The sequence below is a fragment of the Protopterus annectens genome, chromosome 5.part0 (genome assembly GCF_019279795.1).
Source record: "Protopterus annectens isolate FY-2018-M chromosome 5.part0, PAN1.0, whole genome shotgun sequence".
NCBI lineage: Eukaryota > Metazoa > Chordata > Ceratodontiformes > Protopteridae > Protopterus > Protopterus annectens.
The window spans coordinates 264,429,721-264,456,057 of NC_056735.1; the positions used below are offsets into that span (position 1 = coordinate 264,429,721).

A 26,337-nucleotide genomic window follows, 5' to 3' on the forward strand; every position below is an offset into this window, starting at 1 on the left:
CGATAGTACAAAGGGCAACTACAGAAAAGAAAAAGCAATGAAAAAAATAACTCTAAATACAGCTGAAAGTCATAAAAAATGCATTTTTGGTGGTTGGTGGTGGGCGGGGGCAACTCACAGAAGAAAAAAATGAAATGTTGCATGCAAATGCAGGCTGTGTGCATCCTCTTTCATCTACTGCTACAACTTTTGAGTCAGGAAAGAATTGGAGAGAAGCAGCCAAGTGCAGTGCACTATGAGATGGGGATTGACTGCCTACAGAAACTTTTACTTTACAAACAAACAGTCCTGACACAAGAGACATTATTCACCAACAAAGAATAGTTGTGTAAAATTTTACCATAACCATAGATGTGCTTTCTCTTCCATGTTGCAGTATTCTTGGTGTGGGATTTTCCACCTCAAGCGACCCGTACGGTGGCTCCTATACAAAAGCTTCAGCTTGGCTGTTGCAGTTGTGTGGCACGTCAAATGTAGGGCCATAAACTAGGGACCTTAAATGTGACGTCGCCATGCACAGACCTCAAAGTACAGTGGTGTACACTTACCATAAATGTAGATGTTCGAATGTATTCACTGTTGCAGTCATCACACTTGGGTTATCGGCCTGCAGGTAGCCCTCAGTAGGCCTGAATACCAGTCTTGGGATTTCTGTGTTGGATGCTGTCGCTTCTTCCATGACGTCAAGTCGTCAGGGGTATAAAACAGGCAGCTGAAGCCATTACATCAGTTTTTCTTGCCCCAGATGTCAGGAGCCACCCAAACAGGAAGCTACTATATGGTGTGGAACACCCCAGCAAAAAGCAAATACACATGATATAATACATGCCAAACAAGGAGGAAAGGTAAAAGTCAAGAGAAGTCAGGGGGCTGGAGGGAGGGAAACCAGGACTGCAAGAGTGTATACACTTGAACACCTACATTTATGGTAAATGTACACAACTGTACTATGTTCGTGTTTCACTGTTGCAGTCATCACACTTGGGTTGATTCCCAAAGCTGAGGAAGGTTGGAGACAGTCAAGAGGAGTTGGGGCCGGCTAGCAGGCCTTGTAAGACTGCTGTAGCAAATCCAGCTCTGGATTTAGAAAAAATAGGCAAGTGGTAATGCTTGGTGAAGGCGTGTACAGAACTCGAGGTCGCAGCTTCCAGAATGTCCCTGGGTAGGGACTCCTCTGAGAAATGTTGTAGAGGTGGAAGTAGCCCTAGTGGAATGTGTTCTAATCCCCCTGTGGGGTAGGTTTTCCAAGGTGCTTGTAGCAGAAATGGATGCAGTGTGTTATCCATTTGGAAATTGTTTGCTTTGAAATGGCCTTGCCCTCTGCCCCTGTACCAAAGCTGACTAGCAGCTGGTCAGATTTTCTGAAATGTTTAGTCCTGTCAAGATAGAACCTGAGCTGTCTGTGCATGGCCAAGGAGTGCAGGATCCTTTCCCCTTTATTCTGAGGATTGGGGAAGAAGGTTGGTAAATGGATGGCTTGGTTTAGAGCCACACTGGAGACCACCGTAGGCATAAAGGATGGGTTAGCCCTGAGGGAAACCCTGTCAGTATGGAAAATAAAGGGCTCCACAGCCATTAGTGCCTGAAACTCAGACATTCTTCTAGCTGATGTTATGGCTAAAAGCAAGGCTGTTCTTCAAGAAAGGAATTTTAACTCTGCTGAAGCAACAGGTTCAAAAGGGGGGAAGCGTTAGCTTTTCCAGTACAAAGTTAAGGTCCCAGGGCAGGGGTGGATGCTCTCCTAGGGGGCCTTAAATTGTCAGCCCCTCTCAGGAACTGTTTGATGAGAGGATGAGAGAATAGAGGTGGCTCAGTATTATAATGAGCTGAGATGGCAGAGGCATGAATCTTAATGGAGAAGGATAGGACTCTGTGGAGTAGCTCTGCTAGGTAATCAAGGATTTGAGGTAAGGAGGGCACGGCTGTGTCCTTTCCTTGAGACTGATTCCAAGAACAATATCTTTTCCACTTTTCAGGAAAGGATTTCCTAGTACTAGGCCTTCTGGCCTCAAGAATTACATCCAGCACCTGTTTGCAGAGGGTTGCTGGTGGAGTATTCAGGGGATATGCCAGGCTGCAAGGTTTAGGGTTTGCAGCTGTGGATGCAAAATCTGCCCCTCCTGCAGAGATAGCACAGAAGGTGTCTGAGGAAGGTGTCAGGATGGCACTGTTGTCAGACTGAGTAAGCGTGGGTACCAGTGCTGGCATGACCAGTCTGGGGCAATAAAAATTGCCCTTGGGCTGTCCTGTCTGATCTTGAGTAGTATCTTTGAGAGGAGGGGCAGAGGGGGTAAGGCATAAATTGAGAGGTTTTCCCATTTAAAGGATAAGACATCCACCTTCCAGGCCCTGCTGGGAGGGTTCCTGGTGAAGAATTTGCTCAACTGGTGGTTCTCGGAGGAGGCAAACAGGTCCACCTCCGGTGTCCCCCACCTCTGGATTAGAAGGTTGAAGGTGTTGGGCTCCAATTTCCACTCGTGTGGGTCCAGGAGATTTCTGCTTAAGTCGTCTGCCCGTGCATTCTGTTTGCCTGGCAGAAACTGAGCTTGTATATGCACTTGATTGCTCAAGGCTATGTTCCACAGAGCCATGGTTAACCTGCAGAGTGGGTAAGAATGGGATCACCCCTGCTTATGTACCACATAACTGTGGTGTTGTCTGTTTGTATCAGCAGCTATCCTGGAAGGATTAGGTATTTGAAGGCTGTCAGAGCATACTGTACAGCTAACATTTCTTTTTGATTGATGTGCAAGAGAATTTGTCCTGGGCTCCACTTGCCCTGAACGCATTTGCCTGCCATGTGAACCCCCCATGCATGGTCTGATGTGTCTGTAGTCAGGATTTGGGCGGCGAGGGGTTGAATGAAAGGCAGTCCCTTGTTGTGGTTGTATGCTTCTGCCCACCAAAGGAACTCTGCCCTTAGACAAGGTATGATAGGAATGACTGCTTCCAGGTCCTGAGAATGTTGGCACCAAAGAATTTTTAAGTACCATTGAAGTTTCCTCATACGCAGTCTTGCATATTGAATTAGCATAATGCATGAGGCCATGAACCCTAGGGCTTGCAATAATTTTCTTGCAGATAGCTGGGTTTTGATGGCCATTTGTTTGGAGGAGTTGTTCAAATAGACCTGTTTTTCTGGAGTGAGAAATGCCATCTGGGAAGTTGTGTTGCTTGCTCCTGGGAATACAATTTTGTTGACTGGGCACCAGTGGTGATTTCTTTTCGTTGATGGTGTACCCCAATGAAGATAGGAGTCTTTTTACAAATGCCAGGTGCTGAAGTAGCAATTCCTGACTGTCCGCCTGAATCAACAATCGTCCAAGTATGGGAAAATTTGGGTATTTCTCTGCCTGCAGTATGCAATGGCTGGAGCCAGGGACTTTGTCAATACTCTGGGTGCAGTAGATAAGCCAAAGGGAAGTGCAGAGAACTGATAGTGCATAGAGCCTGCCCTGAAGCGTACATATTTCCTGCAAGACTCCCTTACGGGGATGTGCAGATAAAATTCTTTTAAGTCTAGAGTGACTAACAAGGCATCCTTGGCTAGCATAGGGAGAAGCTATGGCAGAGTAAGCATTTTGGGACCACCAGAAAAGTGTTGAGAATTGATAGATCCAAGATTGGGTGCAAACAGCACTCTTTTCTGGGGACCAGGAACAGTCTGGAGTAGAAACCTTGTCCCCTTTGTTCTACTGGAATGGCACTGATATTGAGCAGGGAAGTACTTGCTTTTGAGCCACTGCCCACTGGTTTGGAGGAAGGTCTGGAAACCTGCTAGGGGTTGGCAGTGAATGTAAGTAGAATCTGTACCCCTGGGATACAATGTTTAGAACCCATCAGTCCTGAGTAATGGACATCCAGTTTTTGGCATGAAGGGCAAGTTTTCCTCCTAGGGGCGCAAGTAGTTGGGCAGGGCTGGGAAGGATAATTGAAAAGTCATTGTGAACTTTTTCCATAAAGGGGTGGCTTACCACTCCCTGTTTTTGAGGTGGGAGTACTCCATTATTTAGATCTCTGCATACCCTGAGACTGTAGTCTTGGTGGTCTGGTTCCCCTGGGTTTGGAATGAGAAGGCCTGGAAGGGGCTAGAAAGGACCAACTTTTAAAAGGTCAATGCCTACTGAATCTAGGTGGCTGCACTTGTAAGAATTCTTTAACAGTTTGCATAGATTTAGCTTTTTCTTCCATCTTTTTAAGAACCTCTTCTGCTTTGGTGCTAAACAAACGGCCCTGATTTAAAGGAGCGTCTAGTAATTTTGATTTGACATGGTCGGACAAGGTTTGTTCCTTCAGCCAAGCATGCCTTTTCAGTACAGACCCAGTGACTGCAGCTTTGCAAGATACTTCTAGGGCATCAAAGCCACACTGCAAAGTATGCTTACTAACTTGGTCTGCAGAATGCATTAACTCTTGTAAATCTTTATTTTTTGCACAATCTGGAAATAACATTTTTTTTAATTAGTTGCATAATATGTTGCTGGTACTTCAACATGTGAAACTGACAATTCAATGCCCTGATGGCAAGAGTTGCAGAGGTATATACCTTCTCACCCCATCTAAAACTCTGGAATCGCTGCTGAATGAGTAGGGTTTTTGGCTGTAGTAGTCTTAATACCTTTAGGTCCCTGGGAAATGGTCTCAGGATCCACAGTAGGATTCTTAGAGAGAAATTTGCGAGAATCAGGTACTCTGTAGTACCTGTCAGATTATCTAGGGGCCGGTGGTAAAGTGTCTGGAGTAAGACTGGATTCCAAGAAGACAATCTACAACATAGCTAGAGACCTGCGCTGAGGCAACTCTAAAAATTCTCTGAGGCTCTTTTTGGACTGAGGATAGTCCTGACATTCCCAGCGGAAATACTCTCAAAGTATGCAAGGTTTCAGCGAAAGAAAAATCCTCTGGAGGGGAGGCAGAGGGAATGGATTCCTCTACCTCTGAATCCTCAAAGGGTAATGTCCTGGTAATCAGAAGGGTCAGAGTCATCCGACCCCTGGTCTGTAGAATCAGAAAGTCAATTCTTTGTCTCTTAGCAGGGGAAGGCTGGCTTCCCTAATTAGGGTGATAAGGTCTTCAGCCATTCTAAGCATTTGTTTTTGTGGCATGGGGGCTTGAGCATGCGCTTTGGTCATCGGTTTTCTAGGTGTAATGCGTCCTCTGGGCCTGAGAAACTCGGTAGTTTTAGCTAAAAATGAAGTTGTCGGTTTAATGCGACCATCGGTAGGTCAGAATACACCCTCAGAAGCCGATGCCTGCACAGCGACTCCGGACGCATCCAAGGTAGACACATCCGCAGGTTCCACAGTCGAAGAAGCACCATGCGGCATACCAGACTCCGAATGGGTCTCAGCAGAGGCCTGTGAATCGTGTTTCATTGTTGCAGTCATCACATTTGGGTAGATTCCCAAAGCTAAGGATGGGAGGAGGAATTTAGATAGCATTGGGAACAGCTATAAGGCCCTGCAAGACTGCAATGGCAAGGCCAGGTCTGGATTTAGAGAAAAATTGGCAAATGGTAATGCTTGGTGAAAGTATGTACAAAACTTGTGGTAGCAGCTTCTAGGATGTCTCTGATAGGGGGACACCTCTGAGAAAGGCTGTAGAGGTAGATGCAGCCCTGGTTAAATGGGGTCTAATCCTCTGTGGGATAGGTTTTCCACTGTGCTTATAGCAGAAATGAATGCAATGGCCTATCCATTCAGAAATGGTTTGCTTTGAAACAGCCTATCCCTCTGCCCCTGCAGCAAATGCCACCAGCAGTTGTTCAGATGTCCTTTGAGGTTTACTCCTGTCCAAGTAAAATCTAAGTTGTCTGTGCACATCTAAGGAGTGCAGTATCCGTTCCCCTTTGTTCTGTGGATTAGAAAAGAAGGTTGGCAAATGAATGTATTCAGTAAGAGCCACACTGGATACCACCTTTAGCATGAAGGAGGGATTGGTCCTGAGGGACACCCTGTCCGCATGAAAGATGATGAAAGGCTCCACTGCCAAAAGGGCCTGTAATTCAGATACCCTTCTTGCTGAAGTGCTTGCTAAAAGGAAAGCTGTTTTCCAAGAAAGGAATTTTAAGTCTGCACTTGCTGCTGGCTCAAAAGGAGGAATGAGTTTTTCCAATACAAAGTTAAGGTCACAGGCTGGAGTTGGGGCTCTCCTGGGTGGTCTTACGTTTTTGACCCCTCTGAGGAACTGCTAGAGCAGTGGGTGAGAAAAAGAGGGGCGATTGTGTTGTAATAAGCTGAAATGGCTGAGGCATGAATTTTAGAGGAGGAAAAGGAAAGGCCCTTGTGAAGCATCTCAGTTAAGTATTGAAGAATCTGAGGTAAATTGGGCGCTACTGTGGCCATCCCTTGAGTTTGGTTCCAGGCAAAGAATCCAGGCAAAGAATCTTTTCCATTTTTCAGCATAAGATTTTCTAGTACTAGGCCTCATAGTCTCCAAAATGACATCCAACACTTGTTTATTGAGGGATGGTAACTAGCCAGGCTGTCAGGTTCAGGGTTTGAAGCTGGGGGTGCAGAATCTGGCTCTCCTGCTATAACAGCAGGGTAGGGGTCTGAGGCAGGTGCCATGGGGCTTGCTGTGACACTGCGCAAGAGGGGGTACCCAGTGTTGGCGTGGCCAGTCTGGTGCAATCAGTATCATCCTTGGTTTGTCCTGTTTGATCTTTAGTAGTACTTTGGCGAGGAGAGGCAGAGGAGGAAAGCATAAACTGATAGATTTTTCCAGCTGAAGGACAGAGCATCCATTTTCCAAGCTTGTTTGTGGGGAGTCCTTGTGCAGAATTTGTCCAATTGGTAGTTCTGGGGGGAGGCAAACAGGTCTATATCTGGGCTCCCCCATTTGTTGTTCAACATGTTGAAAGTTTTTGGTTCCAGTTTCCACTCATGTGGGTCCATGAGATTTCCGCTTAGTTTGTCTGCCAATGTATTTAGTTTTCCTGGCAGGAATTGAGCTTGTAGATGCACTTGGTAGCTCAAGGCTGTGTTACACAGAGCCATGGCTAGTCTGCAGAGGGGGTAAGAATGGGTACCCCCCTGCTTGTTTATGTACCACATAACAGTGGTGTTATTCGTCTTTATCATTAACTGTCCTGGAATAATGTGGCCCTTGAAGGCTGTCAGAGCATTCTGTACAGCTAACATTTCTTTTTGATTGATATGCAGGTGCATTTGACTTGGATTCCATTTGCCCTGAGGGCACTTCCCTGCCAGGTGAGCCCCCCCATGCATAGTCTGATGCGTCTGTTGTTAGGGTTTGGGCGGTATGCGGTAGAGTGAATGGTAGTCCCTTGTTTTGGTGGCAGGCCTCTGCCCACCAAAGGAATTCTAACCGTAGGTAGGGCATGATAGGAATCATTGTTTCTAGATCCTGAGAATGTTGACACCATAGGCTTTTTAGATACCATTGTAGTTTCCTCATATGCAGTCTTGCATATGGAATTAGTAAAATGCACAAGGCCATGAACCCCAAAGCTTGCAGTATTTGCCTTGCAGATAGCAGGGTTTTTGTGGCCACTAGTATGAAGTAAGTTGTTAAATGAAATAGTTTCTCTGTTGTGAGGAAAGCCATCTGGGAAGTTGTGTTCAAGCTTGCTTCCAGGAATATCATTTGTTGACACGGTACCAGATGTGATTTCTTTTCATTTACGGTGTACCCCAGACAAGTTCACACCTTTTGTACAAATGCCTGATGATTCAGAAGTATGCCCTGGATTTCTGCCTGAATTAGACAACCGTCCAGGTATGGGTATATTTGAATATTTCTTTGCCTGCAAAATGCAATGACTGGAGCTAGGCACTTTGGTGGGCGCAGTAGATAAGCCAAAGGACAGTGCAGAGAACTGACAGTGCATGCAGCCTGCTTTGAAGCGTAGGTATTTTCTGCAAGATTCCCTGATTGGGATGTGCAGGTAGGCTTCCTTTAAATCCAGTGTTGCCAATCAGGCATCTTTGCCTATCATGGGAAGCAACTGGTGAGGAGTTAGCATCTTGAATTTTGGAATCACCAAAAAAGGTGTTTAGGATAGACAGGTCCAGGATAGGACGCCATGAGTTGTCTTTTCTGCATACCAGGAAGTCTCAAGTAGAAACCTTGTCCCTTTTCCTCTTCTGGTACAGTCTGAATAGCCTTTAATCTTGAGAGAGAGTACTTGCTTTTGAGCCTCTGCCCACTGATTCGGGGGTAGATCTGGCCAACCATTTGGGGTTGATAACGTGTGCAAGTGAAACCTGTATCCTTGGGAAACTATGTTAAAACCCCATTTATTCTGGGTAATGAGTTCCCAGTATTTTGCTTGCAGAGAAATCTTTCCCCCCCTAAAGGAGCAGTCAGTTTTGAAGTGCTTGGAAGTTTTAAAGTTAAGTCATTGAGACAGTTTACAATGGGGGAGTCTTACTATTCCCTGATTTGGGAAGTGGGAGCCCCCCCACTGCTTAGTCATGTGCGTACCCTGGGACTGAAGCCTGGGTGTTCTGCTGGTTCTGGGTTTGAACTGAGAAGGCCTGGAAGAGGCAGGAAAGGACCAATTTTTTGAGGGCCAATGCCTACTAAAGTCTTGGAGGCTGCACTTTTAAGAAATCTTTAATAGTTTGCATAGATTTAGCTTTTTCCTCCATCTTTTCAAGAGCTTCTTCTGCTTTGTCGCCAAACAGGTGGCCCTGATTTAAGGGAGCATCCAGCAATTTAGTTTTAACATGATCTGGCCAAGATTGCTCCTTAAGCCAAGCATGCCTTCTAAGTACAGACCCAGTGACAGCAGCCCTGCAAGATGCCTTTAGTGAATCAAAACCACATTGCAAAGTGTTTTCCAGCCTATTCAGCAGAATGCATTAAATCCTGTAAATCCTTATTTTCAGCACAATCAGGAATCAACATCATTTTCTGTTTAAGCAACCCAATAATATGCTGCTGATACTTTAACATATGAAACTGGCAATTTAAGGCCCTGATGGGCAAGGTTGCAGAGGTGTATACCTTCTTACCCCATCTATCCAGGGCCCTGGAATCTCTATCAGAGGAGGTAGGATTTTTGGCAGTAGTAGCCTTAACGCCCTTGGGTCCCTGTGAAATGGTGTCAGGATCCGCAGTAGGATTTTTAAAAAGGAACTTGTGGGAATCAGGAACCCTGTAATATCTATCAGGTTTGCTGGGAGCAGGAGGTAAAGAGTCAGGGGCCAAGCTAGACTTTGAAAAGGCATAGTCAACAATGTCCAGCACAGGAGGGATATCTAAAGGCCTGTGTTGGGGCAGGAGTAAGAAATCTCTAAGTCTCTTCTTAGAATCAGAGTAATCCTGGCTTTCCCACTGAAAATGCTCCTAAGAGTATGCAAGGTTTCACCAAAAGAAAAATCCTCTGGGGGAGAAGCAGAGGGAATAGAATCCTCATAGATAGATAAGGGTAAATCCTGGTCATCAGAGGAGACAGAAATTTCAGAATCCTGGTCAGAAGTATCATAAGCAAATCTAGTCCTAGGTCTCTTAGAGGGGGAATGTTGGCTTCCCCTGATTAAAGTAATAAGGTCTTCAGCCATTCTTATCATTTGTTTTTTAGGCATAGAGGTCTGACCATGCGGTCTGGGCGTCTGCTTCCTAGGCATCGTTTGAGTTTTAGGCCTTGAAGAAGCTGGCGTTGGTTTAATATGCAAGTCAGTAGGCCTGAATACACCCTCAGAAGCCAGTGCCTGCACAGCGGCTCCGGACCCATCCAAGGCAGAGACATCCACAGGTTCCACAATTGAAGCATCTCGCAGCATACCGTAGTCCGAATGGGTCTCAGTAGAGGCCTGAGAATCTGAAGTAGCGAGTATCAGGGGCTGCAAAAGCACCTCACTGAGTACCGGCAAACTGGCGACTAGCTTAGGAGAAACATCGTTGGCAGCTTTAGACAGTACAGTTGTGTACACTTTCCATAAATGTAGATGTTTGAGTGTACTCACTGTTGCAGTCATTGCATTTGGGTAATCTGCTGGCAGGTTGCCCTCAGTCGGCCTGAATAACAAAGTCTTGGGTCCTGCATCGGTTGCTGTCTCCTCTTCCATGACTTCAGGTCGTCAGGGGTATAAAACATGCAGCCGATGCCATTTTAATCAGTTTTTCTTGCCCCAGATGTCAGGTGCCAGCCAAATGGGGGGGGGGGGGGGGGGGGCAAATAAAATTTTATATATGTATATGCATGTAAAACTGAAAATATTTACCTCCAACTAAAAGCAAATACACCAAAAAGGCTTTTGAGCATAGTGAAGGAAAGAAGAGGTATAATAAGAGAAAATAGGGGGATGGTGGGTGGATAACCCGGACTGCAACAGTGAATACACTCGAACATCTACATTTATGTTAAGTGTACACAACTGCACGATGTTCTTCGCGTTTCACTGTTGCAGTCATTACATTTGAGTAGATTCCCAAAGCTATGGTTGGGAGGATGGATTTATACAGCATCAGGAGCAGCTATAAGTCCATGCAGGACAGCGGTGGCAAAGCCTGCTCTGGATTTAGAAAAGAGAGGTAAATGGTAATGTTTGGTGAACGTATGAACTGAGCTCCAAGTAGCAGCTTCTAGAATGCCTCCGATAGGAACTCCTCTGAGAAGAGCTGCAGAAATAGATGCAGCCCTGGTGGAATGGGATCTGATCCCCTTGGGGACAGGTTTACCATGGAGCATGTGGCAAATACAATGGCTTATCCATTTTGAAATAGTCTGCTTCGAAATAGCCTTCCCCTCTGCCCCTGCAGCAAATGCCACCAGTAGTTGCTCAGACTTTCTTAGAGATTTTGTCCTGTTTAAGTAGAATCTTAGTTGTCTGTGTACATCCAATGAATGCAGAATCCGCTCCCCCTTGTTCTGCGGATTTGGGAAAAAAGTTGGCAGATGAATGTTCTGATTAAGAGCCACACTGGGTACCACCTTAGGCATAAAGGATGGATTGGTCCTGAGGGCCACCTTGTCCAGATAAAAGATAATGAAAGGCTCCACTGCCATGAGAGCCTGTAGTTCTGAAATCCTTTTAGCTGAAGTGACTGCTAAAAGAAAGGCGGTCTTCCAAGAAAGAAATGTTATGTCTGCAGTAGCAGCTGGTTCAAAAGGAGGTAGGGTGAGTTTGCGCTCTCCTGGGAGGTCTCAAATTTTTGGCCCCTCTGAAGTACTGCTTTAGCAGGGGATGAGAAAAGAGAATGCTCTGTGTTGTAATAAGCCGAGATGGCAGAGGCATGGATTTTTATAAGAAAAAGATTTGCCCTTGTGAAGCATATCCGGTAAATATTGCAGAATCTGAGGAACATTGGGCATTGCTGTGTTTATTCCTTGTGCTTGGTTCCAGACACAGAATCTTTTCCATTTATCCGCATAAGATTTTCTAGTACTAGGCCTTCTAGCCTCCAAAATGACATCCATCACAGGTTTACTGAGAGATGTGACTGGTGAAATTAGTTGATTAGTCATGCTGCAAGATTCAGTTTGGAGCTTAGTGTGCAGAATTTGATATTTCTGCTGAGACAACAGGTACCAAGGAGGGAGGGGTGACGCATTCCGTAGAAGCGGGTACCAGTGTTGGCGAAGCCAGTCTGGAGCAATCAGAATCATTTTTGTTTTTTCCTGTCTGATCTTTAGTAAAACTTTGGAGAGCAGAGGCAGAGGGGGAAAGGCATAGACTGATAGTTTTTTCCAGCTGAAAGATACAGCATCCACTTTCCAAGCTTTCTGTGATGAATTCTTGTGCAGAATTTGTCTGATAGTTTTGGGAAGAGGCAATGTCTGGGCTCCCCCATTTTCGTGTCAACATGCTGAAGATTTGTGGATCCAGTTTTCATTCGGGTGGGTCCATAAGATTTCTGCTTAGTTTGTCTGCCAGAGTATTTTGCTTTCCTGGCAGGAAATGAGCTTGTAGATGTATTTGGTAAGTCAAGGCTATGTTCCACAAGGCCATGGCTAGTCTGCAGAGAGGGTAGGAGTGGGTATTCCCCTGCCTGTTTATGTACCACATAACTGTGGTGTTGTCCGTCTTTATCAGTAGTTGTCCTGGATGAAGGAAGTCCTTGAAGGCTGTCAGGGCATTCTGTACAGCTAGCATTTCTTTCTGGTTGATATGTAGGTGCATTTGATTTGGGCTCCATTCCTCCTGAATGCATCTCCCTGCCAGATGGGCCCCCCAAGCATAGTCTGATGCGTCTGTAGTCAGGATTTGGGTGGCAGGGGGTAGAATGAACGACAGTCCCTTGTTTTGGTGACAGGCCTCTGCCCACCACAGGAACTTCTGCTGCAGACAAGAAATGAGAGGAATCATTGTTTCCAGGCTGTGACAATGTAGACTCCATAAGCTTTTTAGAGTTTCCTCATATGCAGTCTTGCATATGGAGTTAGTAGAATGCCAGAAGCCATGAACCTCAAAGCCTGCGGAATTTGTCTTGCAGACAGCTGGGTTTTTGGGGCCACTTGGAAGTTATGTTATCAATTGAATTTGTCTGGCGTGAGGTAAGCCATCTGGGCAGTTGTATTCAAGCTTGCACCTAGGAATGTAATTATTTGAGAGGGTACCAGTTGTGATTTCTTTTCGTTTATGGTGTACCCTAGGCATGTTAGAAGCCTTTTTACAAACGCCAGATGTTGTAGAAGAGTGTCCTTGTTTTCTGCCTGAATTAGACAATCATCCAGATAAGGATAGATATGAATGTTTCTTTGTCTGCAAAATGCAATCACTGGTGCCAGGCACTTTGTGAAGACCCTGGGCGCAGTAGATAAGCCAAAGGGCAATGCAGAGAAAGTACAGTTGTGTACCATAAATGTAGATGTTCGAGTGTATTCACTGTTGCAGTCATTACAATTGGGTTATCCTGCTGGCAAGCTACCCGCAGTCGGCCTGAGTTCCAAAGTCTAGGTCCGGCGTCGGTTGCGGTCGCCTCTTCCCTGACGTCAGTGCGCCAGGGGTATATAAGATGCAGCAAACGCCATTTTCTTCAGTTTTTCTTGCCCCAGATGTCAGGTGCCCCTAAAATGGTAGGCTAAAGTATGCCAATAAGCATGCATGCACAAAAAACAACTTTTCCTTCATCTAAAAGCAAATACACCACATAGGTTGTATAGTGTAAAATAAGTACAGTTAAGTCCCAGTAAAGAAGAAATGGGGGATGGTGGGAGGGTAACCTGGACTGCAACAGTGAATACACTCAAACATCTACATTTATAGTAGGTACACAACTGTACTATGTTCATCGTGTTTCACTGTTGCAGTCATTACAATTGGGTTGAATCCCAAAGCTAAGGTTGGGAGGCTGGAGCCAAATAGGATTAGGAGAGGCTATAAGGCCATGCAGAACTGCAGTGGCTAAGCCAGCCCTGGATTTAGAATAGAAAGGTAGGTGAACTCCAAGTTGCAGCCTCTAAGATGTCTTTGCTTGGTACTCCTCTGAGGAAGGCTGCTGAAGTGGCTGCTGCTCTGGTTGAATGTGGCCTAATGCCCTTAGGCACTGATTTGCCATGCTGTGAATAGCAGAAACGAATGCAATGGCCTATCCACTTTGAAATAGTCTGTTTTGAGATAGGCTTTCCTTGTGATGCTGCAGCATATGCCACTAGAAGTTGATCAGTTTTTCTGAAAGCTTTAGTTCTGTCCAAGTAGAAGCATAGCTGTCTGTGAATGTCCAAAGAATGCAGCTTATTCTGTGGGTTTGGATAAAAAGTAGGCAAATTGTTTGGTTAAGGGCCAAACTGGACACTACCTTAGGCATAAATGTAGGGTTTGTCCTCAGCGAAACCCTGTCAGGATGGAAAATGATAAAAGATTCCACAGCCATGAGTGTGTGTAACTGAGACTCTTCTAGCGGAGGTTATTGCTAGGAGCAGAGTTGTTTTCCAGGATAAGAATTTTATGTCAGCTGTAGAGGCTGGCTCAAATGGAGGCAGGGTGAGTTTTTCCAAGACATAGTTGAGGTCCCATGTAGGTATTGGTGCTCTCCTTGGAGGTCTTATGTTTTTGGCCCCTCTGAGGTACTGCCTCAATAACAGATGAGAAACAATAGCTGGTTCTGTATTGTAATGAGCTGAAATGGCAGAGGCATGAATTTTAATTAATGAAAAGGAAAGGCCTTTATCCAGCATCTCAGTTAAGTATTGTAAAATCTGAGGAATATTTGGAACACCCGTGTCAATGCCTTGTGCTTGGTTCCAAGCACAGAATCTCTTCCATTTGTCTGCATAAGATTTTCTGGTGCTAGGCCTCCTGGCTTCCAAAATAACATCCATTACTGCTTTAGAAAGGTGTGTGTTGAAAGGCTATATTATCTGTCATGCCGCCAGGTTTAAGGTTTTGAGTTGGCTGTGCAGTATCTGGCTGTCTTGTTGGGTCAACAAGTGAGGAATTTGAGGTAATGTCCAGGCTGGGCAGTGAGACAAGCTCTTTAGGATTGGGTACCAGTGCTGGCGGGGCCAGTCTGGGGCAATCTATCATTTTTGGTTTCTCCTGTCTGACTTTGGGGAGTACCTTGAGGAGGAGAGGCAGAGGAGGGAAGGCATATACTGTTAGATTTTTCCAACTGAAAGAGCATCCACTTTCCATGCTTGCTTGTGATAAGTCCTTGTGCAGAATCTTTGTAGTTGGCAGTTATGAGGAGAGGCAAATAGGTCTATGTCCGGGCATCCCCAGGTCTTTGTTATCATGCTGAAGACTTGTGGATCCAATTTCCACTCGTGGGGATCCATTAGATTTCTGCTTAGTTCGTCTGCCAGAGTATTTTTCCTTCCTGGCAGGAATTGAGCTTGCAGATGTACTTGGTAAGTCAATGCTGTATGCCACAAGTTCATGGCTAGCCTGTAGAAGGGGTAGGAATGTGCGCCTCCCTGCTTGTTTATGTACCACATGACTGTAATATTGTCCGTCTTTATTAGTAGTTGCCCTGGATGAAGTAGATCCTTGAAGGTTGTCAGGGCATTCTGAACAGCTAGCATCTCTTTTTGATTGATATGTAGATGCATTTGACTTGCGGACCATGTGCCCTGAGTACATCTTCCTGCCATATGGGCCCCCCCAGGCATAATCTGATGCATCTGTTGTCAATGTCTGCCTGGCTGTGGGTAAGGTGAATGGCTGTCCCGTGTTGTGGTGACAGGCTTTTGCCCACCATCGAAACTCCTGTTGCAGGCAGGGAATGAGGGTAATTATTGTTTCCAGGCTGTGGCAATGCTGAGTCCAAACACTTTATAGATACCACTGAAGTTTCCTCATATGCAGTCTTGCATATGGAATTAGCAGAATGCAGGATGCCATGAAACCCAAGGCCTGCAGAATTTTTCTTGCAGATAACTGGGTCTTTGATGACAACATTTTGAAATAAGTACTCAGTTGTCTGTCTGGCATGAGATAAGCCATCTAGGCAGTTGTATTTAAGCTTGCACCCAGGAATATTATCTCTTGAGAAGGTACGAGTTTTGACTTCTTCTCGTTTACTGTGTACCCTAGACTTGTCAGTAATCTTTTTACAAACGCCAGATGCTGTAGTAGAATGTCCTTGTTCTCTGCTTGAATAAGGCAGTTGTCCAAGTAAAGATATATTTGTATTCCCCTTTGTCTGCAAAATGCAATTACTGGTGCCAGGCACTTTGTGAAGACCCTGGGTGCAGTAGATAAGCCAAAGGGCAGTGCAGAGAATTGGTAGTGTATTGAGCCAGCTTTGAATCTGAGGTATCTTCTGCATGTTTGTCTGAATGGGACATGTAGGTATGTTTCTTCTAGATCTAAAGTCACAAGCCAAGCCTTCTTGCCCAACATGGGCAGAAGCTGCTGTAGAGTCAACATTTTGAATTTTGGAATATCCAGATATGTGTTTAGAATAGATAGGTCCAGTATTGGTCTCCAGGCTTTGTCCTTTCTGGGTACTAAGAACAGTCTTGAATATAATCCGTGACCCTGCTCTTGTTCTGGTACTTGTTGAATGACCCTCATGTCCATGAGGGATGAAACTTGTTTTGTACCTCTGCCCATTGATTGCATGGCAGGTCTGGCATACAGTTTTGCCTTGACAGGGTGTGAAAGTGGAACCTGTAGCCTTGTGAAACTATATTTAGAACCCATTTGTCCTGGGTGATCATGTACCAATTTTGTGAAAAAAGTGTTAGCTTTCCCCCCAAAGGGCCTGCCAAAAAGATAAGTGCTTAGTGCTGGAAGTGGAAAGTCATTGAGACTGTTTCCTGTATGGCTGTGATTTTTCCTCTCAGCTCTTGGAGGTAGAAGCACCCCCATTGTTTAGGCCTTTATGAGCCTTGGGGCTGTGATCTGCCTCTAGGGTGTCTGTATCTGCCCCTTTGTGGTCTATCTGACATGGGAAAGGACCAATTTTTTGTAGGCCAGTTCCTGCTAAATCTGGGAGGCTGTACCTGCAGGAAATCCTTGACTGTTTGCATAGATTTAGCCTTGTCCTCCATTTTCTTCAACACCTCTTCTGCTTTAGCACCAAACAAAGTATCATGCTGTAAAGGAGCGTCTAATAGTTTTGCTTTAACATGATCTGGCAAATTTTGTTCTTTTAACCAAGCATGTCTCCTAATGACAGAACCTGTAACAGCGGCCCTGCAGGAGGCCTCAAGAGAATCAAAACCACATTGCAAAGTATGCTTTCCAACTTGTTCAGCTGCGTGCAATAAATCCTGCAATTCTTTATTTTCTGCACATTCTGCATTTGCTGGCATTTTCTGTTTAAGCAAGGATATAAGATATTGCTGATACTTAAGCATATGAAATTGGCAATTTAAAGCTCTTACAGCCAAGGTAGCAGAGGTATAAATCTTTTTGCCCCATCTGTCTAGGGCCCTAGAATCTCTATCAGAGGGAATATGTTTTTTTGCAGTAGAAACCTTGACCCCTTTGGGACCCTGAGAGATGGTTTCTGGGTCAGCTGCAGGGTTTTTATAGAGAAATGTATGTTAATCAGGAACCCTGTAGTATCTGTCTGGCTTAACAGGGGCTGGTGGTAAAGAGTCTGGAGAATAACTGGACTCTATAAATACATCATCTATAATGTCTAAAACAGGCGGAATAGCAAGGGGCCTGTGCTGGGGCAATAAAAGGAAATCTCTGAGCCTTTTCTTGGATTCGGAGTAATCTTGGCTCTCCCAGGGGAAATGCTCCCTCATAGTATGCAGTGTTTCCCTAAAAGAGTAATTCTCAGGAGGAGAGGCTGAAGGGATAGATTCTTAAGCATCAGAATCCTCATAGGGAGGAATAGAGTAATCCTGTTCAGAGGAGGAATCAGAGGAAATGGAAACCTGGTCTAAAGATTCATATTCTAACTCTTGCCTAGGCCTCTTTTCAGGAGAGGATGGGAACCCCTGACCAAAGTAATAAGGTCTTCGGCCATTTTAAGCATCTGTTTTTTAGGCATGGAGGCCTGTCCACGTGAATGCTGTACTTGTTTCTTTGTCTTTAGAGCTGTTTTAGTCTTTGTCTTTGTAGATGAAGTAGGTTTCACATATAATTGTGTAGGCCTGAAAACACCCTTAGAAGCCGATGCCTGCTCAGCAGCTCCGGACCCATCTGAGGGAATTGTTTCCGAGTGTCCAATACCTTGAGTTTTCAGAGGCCCAGTCGGCTCCAAGTGGGAGTCTAAGCGGCCTGTGGCTCTGAGGTAGCAGGCGTCAAGGGCTGTGAAAGCACCTCACTGAGAACCGGCGACAGGCCTAGAAGAAGCCTCGTCGATTTTGGATCTCGGATGCCTGTCCTTTTCTTTGTTTGTAAATTCCGGTAGTCGGTTGATCCGACGGCATTATATAATTAAATCTTCTGCCAAAGTAATGAAATGCAAAATCGTACTGACGCTTAATAGTGTGTTGGTTAAACCTAGCACAAAACCGACAACTAGCAACGTTATGGTCAGCCTAGGCAAGGAATACAGTAAGAATGAAAATCCTTATGAGGTATTTGCTTCCCACAAGAAATACAGTTAACGTTTTCTAACATCAGTCTGGAGCAAGAAAAAAGTTTCCCCAATGGGGTACTTAGCTTTAATGAAGACTTTGGATCTGAAATTCGAATTTGAAAACTTCAGGAGTTGGCCGGCCGGCACTTGCGAACTGCTTTTGCTTCGGGCACCGCGAGGCAAGAAAGACTGAAGAAAATGGCGTCGGCTGCATCTTATATACCCCTGGCGCACTGACGTCAGGGAAGAGGCGACAGCAACCGACGCCGGACCTAGACTTTGGAACTCAGGCCGCCTGCGGGTAGCCTTCCCGCAGGATAACCCAATTGTAATGACTGCAACAGTGAAACATGATGAACATCTGAAAATGCAAATAGCTCGCTTTGAAGCGGAGGTATCTTCTGCAAGATTCCCCGATTGGGACATGCAGGTAAGCCTCTAAGTCTAGAGTTACCAACCAGGCATCTTTGCCTAGCATAGGCAGGAACTGTTGAAAAGTCAGCATCTTGAATTTTGGAATGTCCAGGAAGGTATTTAGAATGGATAAGTCCAGAATTGGACACCATGATTTGTCTTTTCTGGGTACCAAGAAAAGTCTTGAATAAAAACCTTGTCCTGTTTCCTTTTCTGGTACTGGTTGAATAGCCCCCATATCCATGAGGGACATGACTTGTTTCTGGGCCTCTGCCCACTGATTTGGAGGCAGATCTGGCCATCCGTTTGGAATTGGCAAAGTGTGGAAATGAAATCTGTATCCCTGGGATACTATATTCAAGACCCACTTGCCCTGGGTAATTAGATGCCAATTTTGAGCATGAAGTGCTAGTTTCCCCCCCAAAGGGGCTGCCAAAAAAAAGATAAGTGCTTGGAAATGGCAAAGGAAAGTCACAGAGACTGTTTACTGTAGGGGGGTGCTTTGTTACTTCCAGATTTGGAGGTGGAGGCACCCCATTGTTTTGTTCTGTAAGTTTCTTGTGACTGAAACCTGGAGCCTTTGGAGTGTCTGGGTTTGACCTGAGCGGCTCTGTTGGGGACTGGAAAGGACCAATTCTTAGTAGGCCAGTGCCTACTGAACCTGGGTGGCTGCACTTACAAGAAATCTTTTACAGTTTGCATAGATTTAGCTTGGTCTTCCATCTTTTTTTAAAACTTCTTCTGCCTTATTACCAAACAGACTGTACTGTTGTAAAGGAGCATCCAACAATTTAGCTTTAACATGATCAAGCAGATTTTGCTCCTTGAGCCAAGCATGCCTTCTTATCACAGATCCAGTTACAGCGGCCCGGCAAGAGGCCTCCAAGGAATCAAAACCACATTGCAAAGTATGCTCTCCAACTTGTTCAGTTGAATGCAATAAATCCTGTAACTCTATTTTCCACACAATCAGAAATCAACATAATTTTCTGTTTAAGTAAGCCACTGACATGCTGTTGGTATTTAAGCATACGAAATTGACAGTTTAAAGCCCTGACTGTCAGGGTTGCAGACGTATAAACCTTCTTACCCCATCTATCCAGAGCCCTGGAGTCTCTATCAGAAGGGGTAGGATTTTTAGCAGTAGAAGCTTTAACACCCTTGGGACCCTGAGAAATAGTTTCAGGGTCAGCAGTAGGATTTCTGAAGAGAAACTTGTGGGAGCCAGGAACCCAGAAATATATGTCTGGCTTACTAGGAGCTGGAGGCAGGGAATCAGGAGCCATGCTGGACTCTGAGAAAACATCATCAACAATGTCTAAAACAGGAGGTAGAGCCAAAGGCCTATGCTGAGGAAGAAGAAGAAAATCCCTAAGCCTCTTTTTGGATTCTGAAAAATCCTGTCTCTCCCAATGAAAATGTTCCCTTAAGGTATGCAAAGTTTCTCCAAAAGAAAAATCCTCAGGAGGAGAAGCAGAAGGGATGGAATCTTCTGCATCAGAGTCCTCATAAGGGAGGACAGAAAATTCCTGATCAGAAGAGGAATCAGAAGAAATGGAAACCTGATGTGAAGATTCATAATCAGTGTCTTGCCTAGGCCTCTTAGAAGGAGGGGGTTGGGAACCCCTGATCAAGGTAATTAAATCCTCAGCCATTTTGATCACTTGTTTTTTAGGCATAGGGGCCTGAACATGTGGCTCATGTGTCGATTTTTTAGACATAGAAGTTGGTTTTGGCCTTGTTTTTGACGATGGCGTTGGTTTAATATACAAATCTTTAGGCCTGAAAACACCCTCAGAAGCCGGTGTCGGTTCAGCAGCTCCGGACCCATCCAAGGGAGAGACATCCATGGGTTCAATACTTGAAGAATGTCGCGGCATACTGGACTCCAAGTGGGTCTCAGTAGAGGCCTGCAAATCAAAAGTAGCGGGTATCAGGGGCTGCAAAAGCACCTGAGTACCGGCGAACCGACTGGCTTAGGAGAAGCTTCGTCGTCGGTTTTGGACCTCGACGGTCTGTCTCTGTCTTTTTCTTTGCGTTTTATGTGAATTCCGGTAGTCGGATTGCTAATAGACATTTCAGGATAGCTAAATCTTGAGCCAAAGTATTTAGAAGCAGAAATATACTGATGCTTAATAGTGCATTGGTTAAATTTAGCACAAACCCGACAGCAAGGCACATTGTGGTCAGGGCCTAGGCAAGGAATACAGTACAAATGAAAATCCTTATGAGGTATTTGCTTCCCACAAGTAATACAATGGTTAACTTTTACTGACATCGGTAAAGAGCAAGAAAAAGTTTCCCCAACGGGGTACTTTAGCTTTAGTTTGAAGACTTCTGTTCTGAAACTCGAAAAGGAAAATTTCAGCAGTCTGCCGACCGGCACTTGCGAACTGCTTCTGCTTCGAGCACCGCGCGGCAAGAAAGACAGATTAAAATGGCGTCGGCTGCATGTTTTATACCCCTGACGACCTGACGTCATGGAATAGGAGACCGCAACCGACGCAGGACCCAAGACTTTGTTATTCAGGCCGACTGAGGGCAACCTGCCAGCAGATTACCCAAATGTAATGACTGCAACAGTGAAACATGAAGAACATCTAGGCGGCCCATCTCGGTGTTTATCTTTGCGTTTTTTTGGAATGTTGGTAGTCGGGTGGCTTACTGAAGACATATCTGGATAATTGAACAGAGTACCAAAATATTTAAAAGTGAAAATATACCGACGACGAATAGTTTGTGGTTTAAATAAGGCACGAAACAAACAGTGAGGTACGTCATGGTCAGGGCCTAGGGCAAGGAATACAGTATGAATGAAAATCTTTATGAGGTATTTGCTTTCCACAAGAAATACAATTATTGACTTTTACTGACATCTGTTTACAGCAAGAAAAGGTTTCCCCAACGGGGTACTTAGCATTAGTTGAAGACTTCCATTCTGAAACTCAAACAAAAATGCCAGGAGTCGGCCAACCAGCACTTGCGAACTGCTTCTGCTTCACGCACCACACAGCAAGACAGACATGTGATGGCGTCGGCTGCATGCTTTATACCCCTGACTACCTGACGTCACAGAAGATGAGACAGCAACTGACGCAGGACCCAAGACTTTGATAATCAGGCCGACTGAGGATTACTGCAAGCAGATAATCCAAATGTGATGACTGCAACCGTGACAACCGAAGAACATCAAAGAGCTGATTGGATTTTCTTATGGATTTGGTTTTGTCTAGGTAAAACATTAGCTGTCTGTGTACAGCCAGGGAGTGGAGTACTCTCTCACTTTCATTGGTGGGAGAGGGGTAGAAGGTGGGTAGATGAACAGATTGGTTTAAGACCAGATCATTAACCACTTTCGGCATAAAGGAAGGGTTAGTTCTTAGTGTTAGCTCGTCCTTGTGGAAGGTAGTGAATGGAGAGCAGGTCATTAGGGCCTGTAATTCAGACACTCCATGTGCACATTTGCAGAGTAGCCATACTCGCAGGTTCAAATGGAGACTGTTAGTTTTTCCAGGATAAAGTTCAGGTCCCAGGGTGTTGGGATGGGTTTTCTTGGTGGTCTGATGTGCAAGACACCTTTTAAGAATAGCTTCACATACAGCCTGGCAAGTAGGACAGTGTCTAGTGGCAGGCAAGCTCTGACTGCAGAAAGGTGGACTTTCACTGAAGAGCAAGAAAGTCCCCACTTTACTAGTTGACACACACACAGGCAAGAACTAGGGAGGGGGTGGGAATCTGCGATGCATGGACCACTGCCCTTGCCCAGACACAATTTTGAAAATCTCTCCCATTTAGCCAATACGATTTTCTTGTAGTAGGGTTCCTGGCCTCCCTCAGGACTGAAAGCATGTCCTCTGAGTACTGGTGCCTGAAGGGAATTAGAAGTTTAGCACCCACAGTGTCAATGACAACATCTGTAAATGTGGGTGGATGAGGGCTGCCTTTTGTTTTGTCAGAAGGTCCACCTTGTGGGGTAACTTGTGTTGACTGCCCTTGGCTAGATTGAGAAGTAGGGAGATCCAGTGCTGCCTTGGCCAGTAGGAGATCACCAACAAGATTTATGGTTTGTCTCTCCTGATTTTCAGGAGGACTTTTTGAATTAATGAGAAGGGAGGAAAGACATATAGAAACCTTCCCTTCCATGAAATGCTGAATGTGTCTACTCTCCAAGCTAGTGGGGAGTAGGTCTTGGAGAAGAAAGTCTGCAGTTGTCTGTTCTGGGGGGAGGCAAACAAGTCTACTTTAGGTGTGTCCCACTGGTGGGCAATATCTAGAAAGACATTCGTGTCCAGCATCCATTTGTGATTTGGAGAGGATGTCCTGCTGAGAAGGTCTGCTTGTTTGTTTTCCTGCGAGGGGATGTAGGTTGCCTGCAGGGACAAGTTGTGTTGTGAGGCTAGGTCCCAGATTAGTAAAGGTTAGTCTGAAAAGGTGGCACGCTATAATTTCCCTCACGTTGATGCATTTGTTCTTTAAGGAAGGGTGCCACTTTGCTTGAACCCTGTAGTTTGCCACTGTGGCTCCCCATCCTAGGTCTGAAGCATCTGTATGCATGAACTGGTTTGGGGTGGGTAACTGAAGTTGAAGGCCCGGATTCAGCTGAATCCATTTTATCGTCGACTGTAGGCAGGGCAAAAGAGTGATTTCTTGCTCTAGAGGATGTTGGTGCTGTGACCATACATTTTTTAGATAACACGGTAGTTTTCGCATGTGCATTCTGGCTAGTGGTAGCATGGGAATGGTAGCCGCCAATAGGCTCAGGGTTCATAGGAATTGCCTTGCAGTTATTTGCTGGGTCTGCAGAAGGGGTATGAAGTGGGAGGACAGGGAGCTGACCTTGTCCTGGGGAAGAAAGGCTTTCATTATGTCTGTCTTGATCCTGAAACCCAGAAATGTTTTGTCTTGTTCTGGGGCCAAGGAGGATTTTGGGAACTTGAGGGTAAACCCCAGTCTTTGGAGTAGGCACATGGTGAACTCTACATGGATTAACAGGGTTTCCTTGCAGTCTGCTAGGATCAGAATGTCGTCCAGGTAGGGGTAAATCTGAATCCCTTGTGTTCTGCAATAGGCTGTGGCAGGTGCCTGGCATTTTGTGAACTATCTGGGGGCAGTGGCCAAACCAAAGGGCAATGCAGTAAATTGGAAGTGAGAGGAGGGTCTAGAAAAGCATAAGAATTTCATGTGGGAAGGTAGAATGGGTATGTGCAGACAGGCTTCTTTCAGGTCAAGTGTGGCCATGAAATTCTGGGCTGGCATAAGGAGTAAATTTTGTAGGGACAACATTCTGAAGGTGGGAACCTTTAAGAACAGGTTTAAGCAGGAAAGGTCTAGAATGGCTCTCCATGGTCCATCTTTTTTGGGGACCAGAAACAATCTTGAATAGAAGCATTGTCCTTTCTGCCCTGGAGGGACAGGTTATATTATACCAAAGTTCAGAAGGTCTTTCAGAATCTGTGGGAGGAGCTGTCTGATTTTTTTTTGAGGGGAAGGGGATTTCCCTTAAGGTGGCCTTTCTTTCCAGGAGAGGAAGTATCCTTTTTGAATAATAGTCAGAACCTATTTGTCTGTGGTGATAGTTTTCCAAAAGGGGAGGCAGTGGGAGAGGCGGGCAGAAAGAGGGAGGTGGCCAAGGCAGGCATGCATTGTTGAGGTCTCCCCCATCTTGAAAGGGCTGTCCAGAAGGGGGCTGAGAGAGAGCTGGCCTGGAAGGGGTTTGCCTTCTTGGCCCCGCTTCTGTGTCCAGAAGAGGAAGGTCCAGCTGGGGCAGGGTTTCTTCTGACAAAGGTGGCTTTGCCAGGGTAATTCTTGTCATATTTGGGAATAGGACACACCAGAAGATGCTTCATGTCTTGCAATTCCTTACTCTTTTCTTGCAGATTTTTGAACAGGTCTATTATTTTCCAAACAAGAAGTTAAGGTCCAGAGGGTCATCTAAGATTTTAGATTTGAAGTCTTCTGGTAAGTGTTGCAGACGTAACCAAGAATATCTCTCAAGTACAGTGGCAGATGCTGCAGATCGTGCAAAAGCCTCTGCAGCATCATAATTACATCTAATGGAATGTCTGGCTACTTGGGCAGCCAGAGATAGTGTGGAAGAGATGTCAGACTTAGTGAAGCAGTCTGGAGTAGCAGCCAGCAGAGTAGAGGCCTGATAGACCAGGTCCAGAGCATATTTGGTCATATGGGTTTGATAGCTGATAGCTCTAAAGGCCAAAGTGGAAGAGGTGTAAACCTTCTTTCCAATTTTATCCAATGATTTGCTATATTTGCCTGTAGGTAAGAGAGAAGCAGACGGAATCAGTCTGGATTGTTTATTTGGCGAAATGGCAATCATAGCAGGATCAGCCAGGGGTGGTTTGACTAGAAATTTCTGGTCATCAGGCACCTTGTAGACGTGGTTTGGCCTCTTAGAGGCAGGTGGCTGGGAATCTGGTGTCTTAGATGCTGAAGTAAAGGCATCTAAATAGGCAGGGATGACAAGTGGAATGGCAAAAGGGGAGGGAGATTCCACTTGTAATAGTTCAAAATACCTTTTTTGAGTATCAGACATTTTGAGAGGTGCCCCATTTGAAGTATTCCTTCATTTTGGTTATGGTCTCACCAAAGGTGATATCCTCTGGAAGGGAGTCCCCTTCAATGGATTCTTCATTTGGGGAATAATACTCTTAAGAGGAGGCTATTTGGGAGGTGTAGGATATTGATTCATCAGAAGATGAATAACAGGTCTCTTGCTCTTCTTTTCTGTCTTGTGAAGTGGAAGAGAGGAGACAGAGGCAGACCTAGAGCTGAGGAGAGGAAGAGTAGATGGAGAAGATGCTGAAGGCGCAAGGGCCAAAAAGGCCTGCATCAAAGATGTGGTGAAGGACTACCAATCAGGTAGGCATTCGGCGGGTGTAGCCAGATGTATGGTTTTCTGCTTCTTTTTAACTGGGGTAGTCCTTAGGCGTAGGCCTGGCATCGGATGCCTAGCTAAGGGTAGCTGAGTCGGGAGGAGGTATCCTGATCGGAGGTCTGGCTGTATTGGGCTCCCCCTCGACCTCAGCCTATGTTTGGGTTAGCTCCGTGGACGTGCTTGTCACCTGCAAAGCGGCTTCCTTGAAGGTCGCCAAAGTTGATGGATCTGTCGGACGTCCCTCAACTCCTAAATCGATAGCAGGCAGGGCATCCGAAAGCGGAGAGCAGTGGAAGAGAGCCTAGGAATCTTGGCCTTTTTTTGCAGTGGTTCAGTCCTAAGTGCTAATTTTTTTTTAAGTTGTTGGTTTTCTAGGTAAAGATTAAGTGCAGCCAGATGGCTGTGTAGGGTCTTAGGAATGAAGGACTGGCAGACAGAGCAAGCGGTGTGATCATGCTCTCGGCCTAGGCAAAAAACGCAGTGGTTGTATGTATTTTTATGGGGTATCTGGTGCCCGCATTGGCATTTGCCCTTTTTTGTTGACATCGGCTAAAGTTTACTACAACAAACCAAGCTTTATGTAGAGGTCAAAGAAGAAAACCCCCCAACGGGGTACTTAGCTTTTACACGTCTTGTGGTGAAGGAGTGAAGCACACAATGTGACGGCCATCTGCAGCTGAAACGTTCTGAGATCTGTGCGTGCAGATGTCACATTTAAGGTCTCTGGTTTATGGCCCTATGTGTGGCATCCCACGCAACTGCAACAGCCAAGCTGAAGCTTTTGTATAGCAGACGATGTACGGGTCCACCAGAGCCTGAAAATCCCACACCAAGAATACTGCAACAAAGGAACAGAAGGACATCAAGGGATCTAACACTGATTTCTAAAAATGCGGATTATGTGAGATGTTTTCATCCCCTCCATAAAAACCACAACAATCCATATCTATCAATTTTGGCAACACCTTTGCCATTATCTTAGCTAGTACAGTCATTATCACTTTATAATCCGGTTTCAAAATTGAAACGGGTCTATATGAAGCAGAGTCTGAAGGGTCTTATACTCTCTGAGTAATGAAGGCACCACAGCTTTCATCCAAGATGCTAGTACTCTCCCTTTTTAAATACTGGTA

General features: G+C 45.3%; 1 protein-coding gene across 3 annotated transcripts in view; it reads right to left on the reverse strand.

Moving 5' to 3' along the window:
• Window positions 1-26,337, reverse strand: part of U2AF1 (U2 small nuclear RNA auxiliary factor 1) — a 1,073,176-nt gene that overhangs the window by 173,553 nt on the left and 873,286 nt on the right. The window lies entirely within an intron of this gene.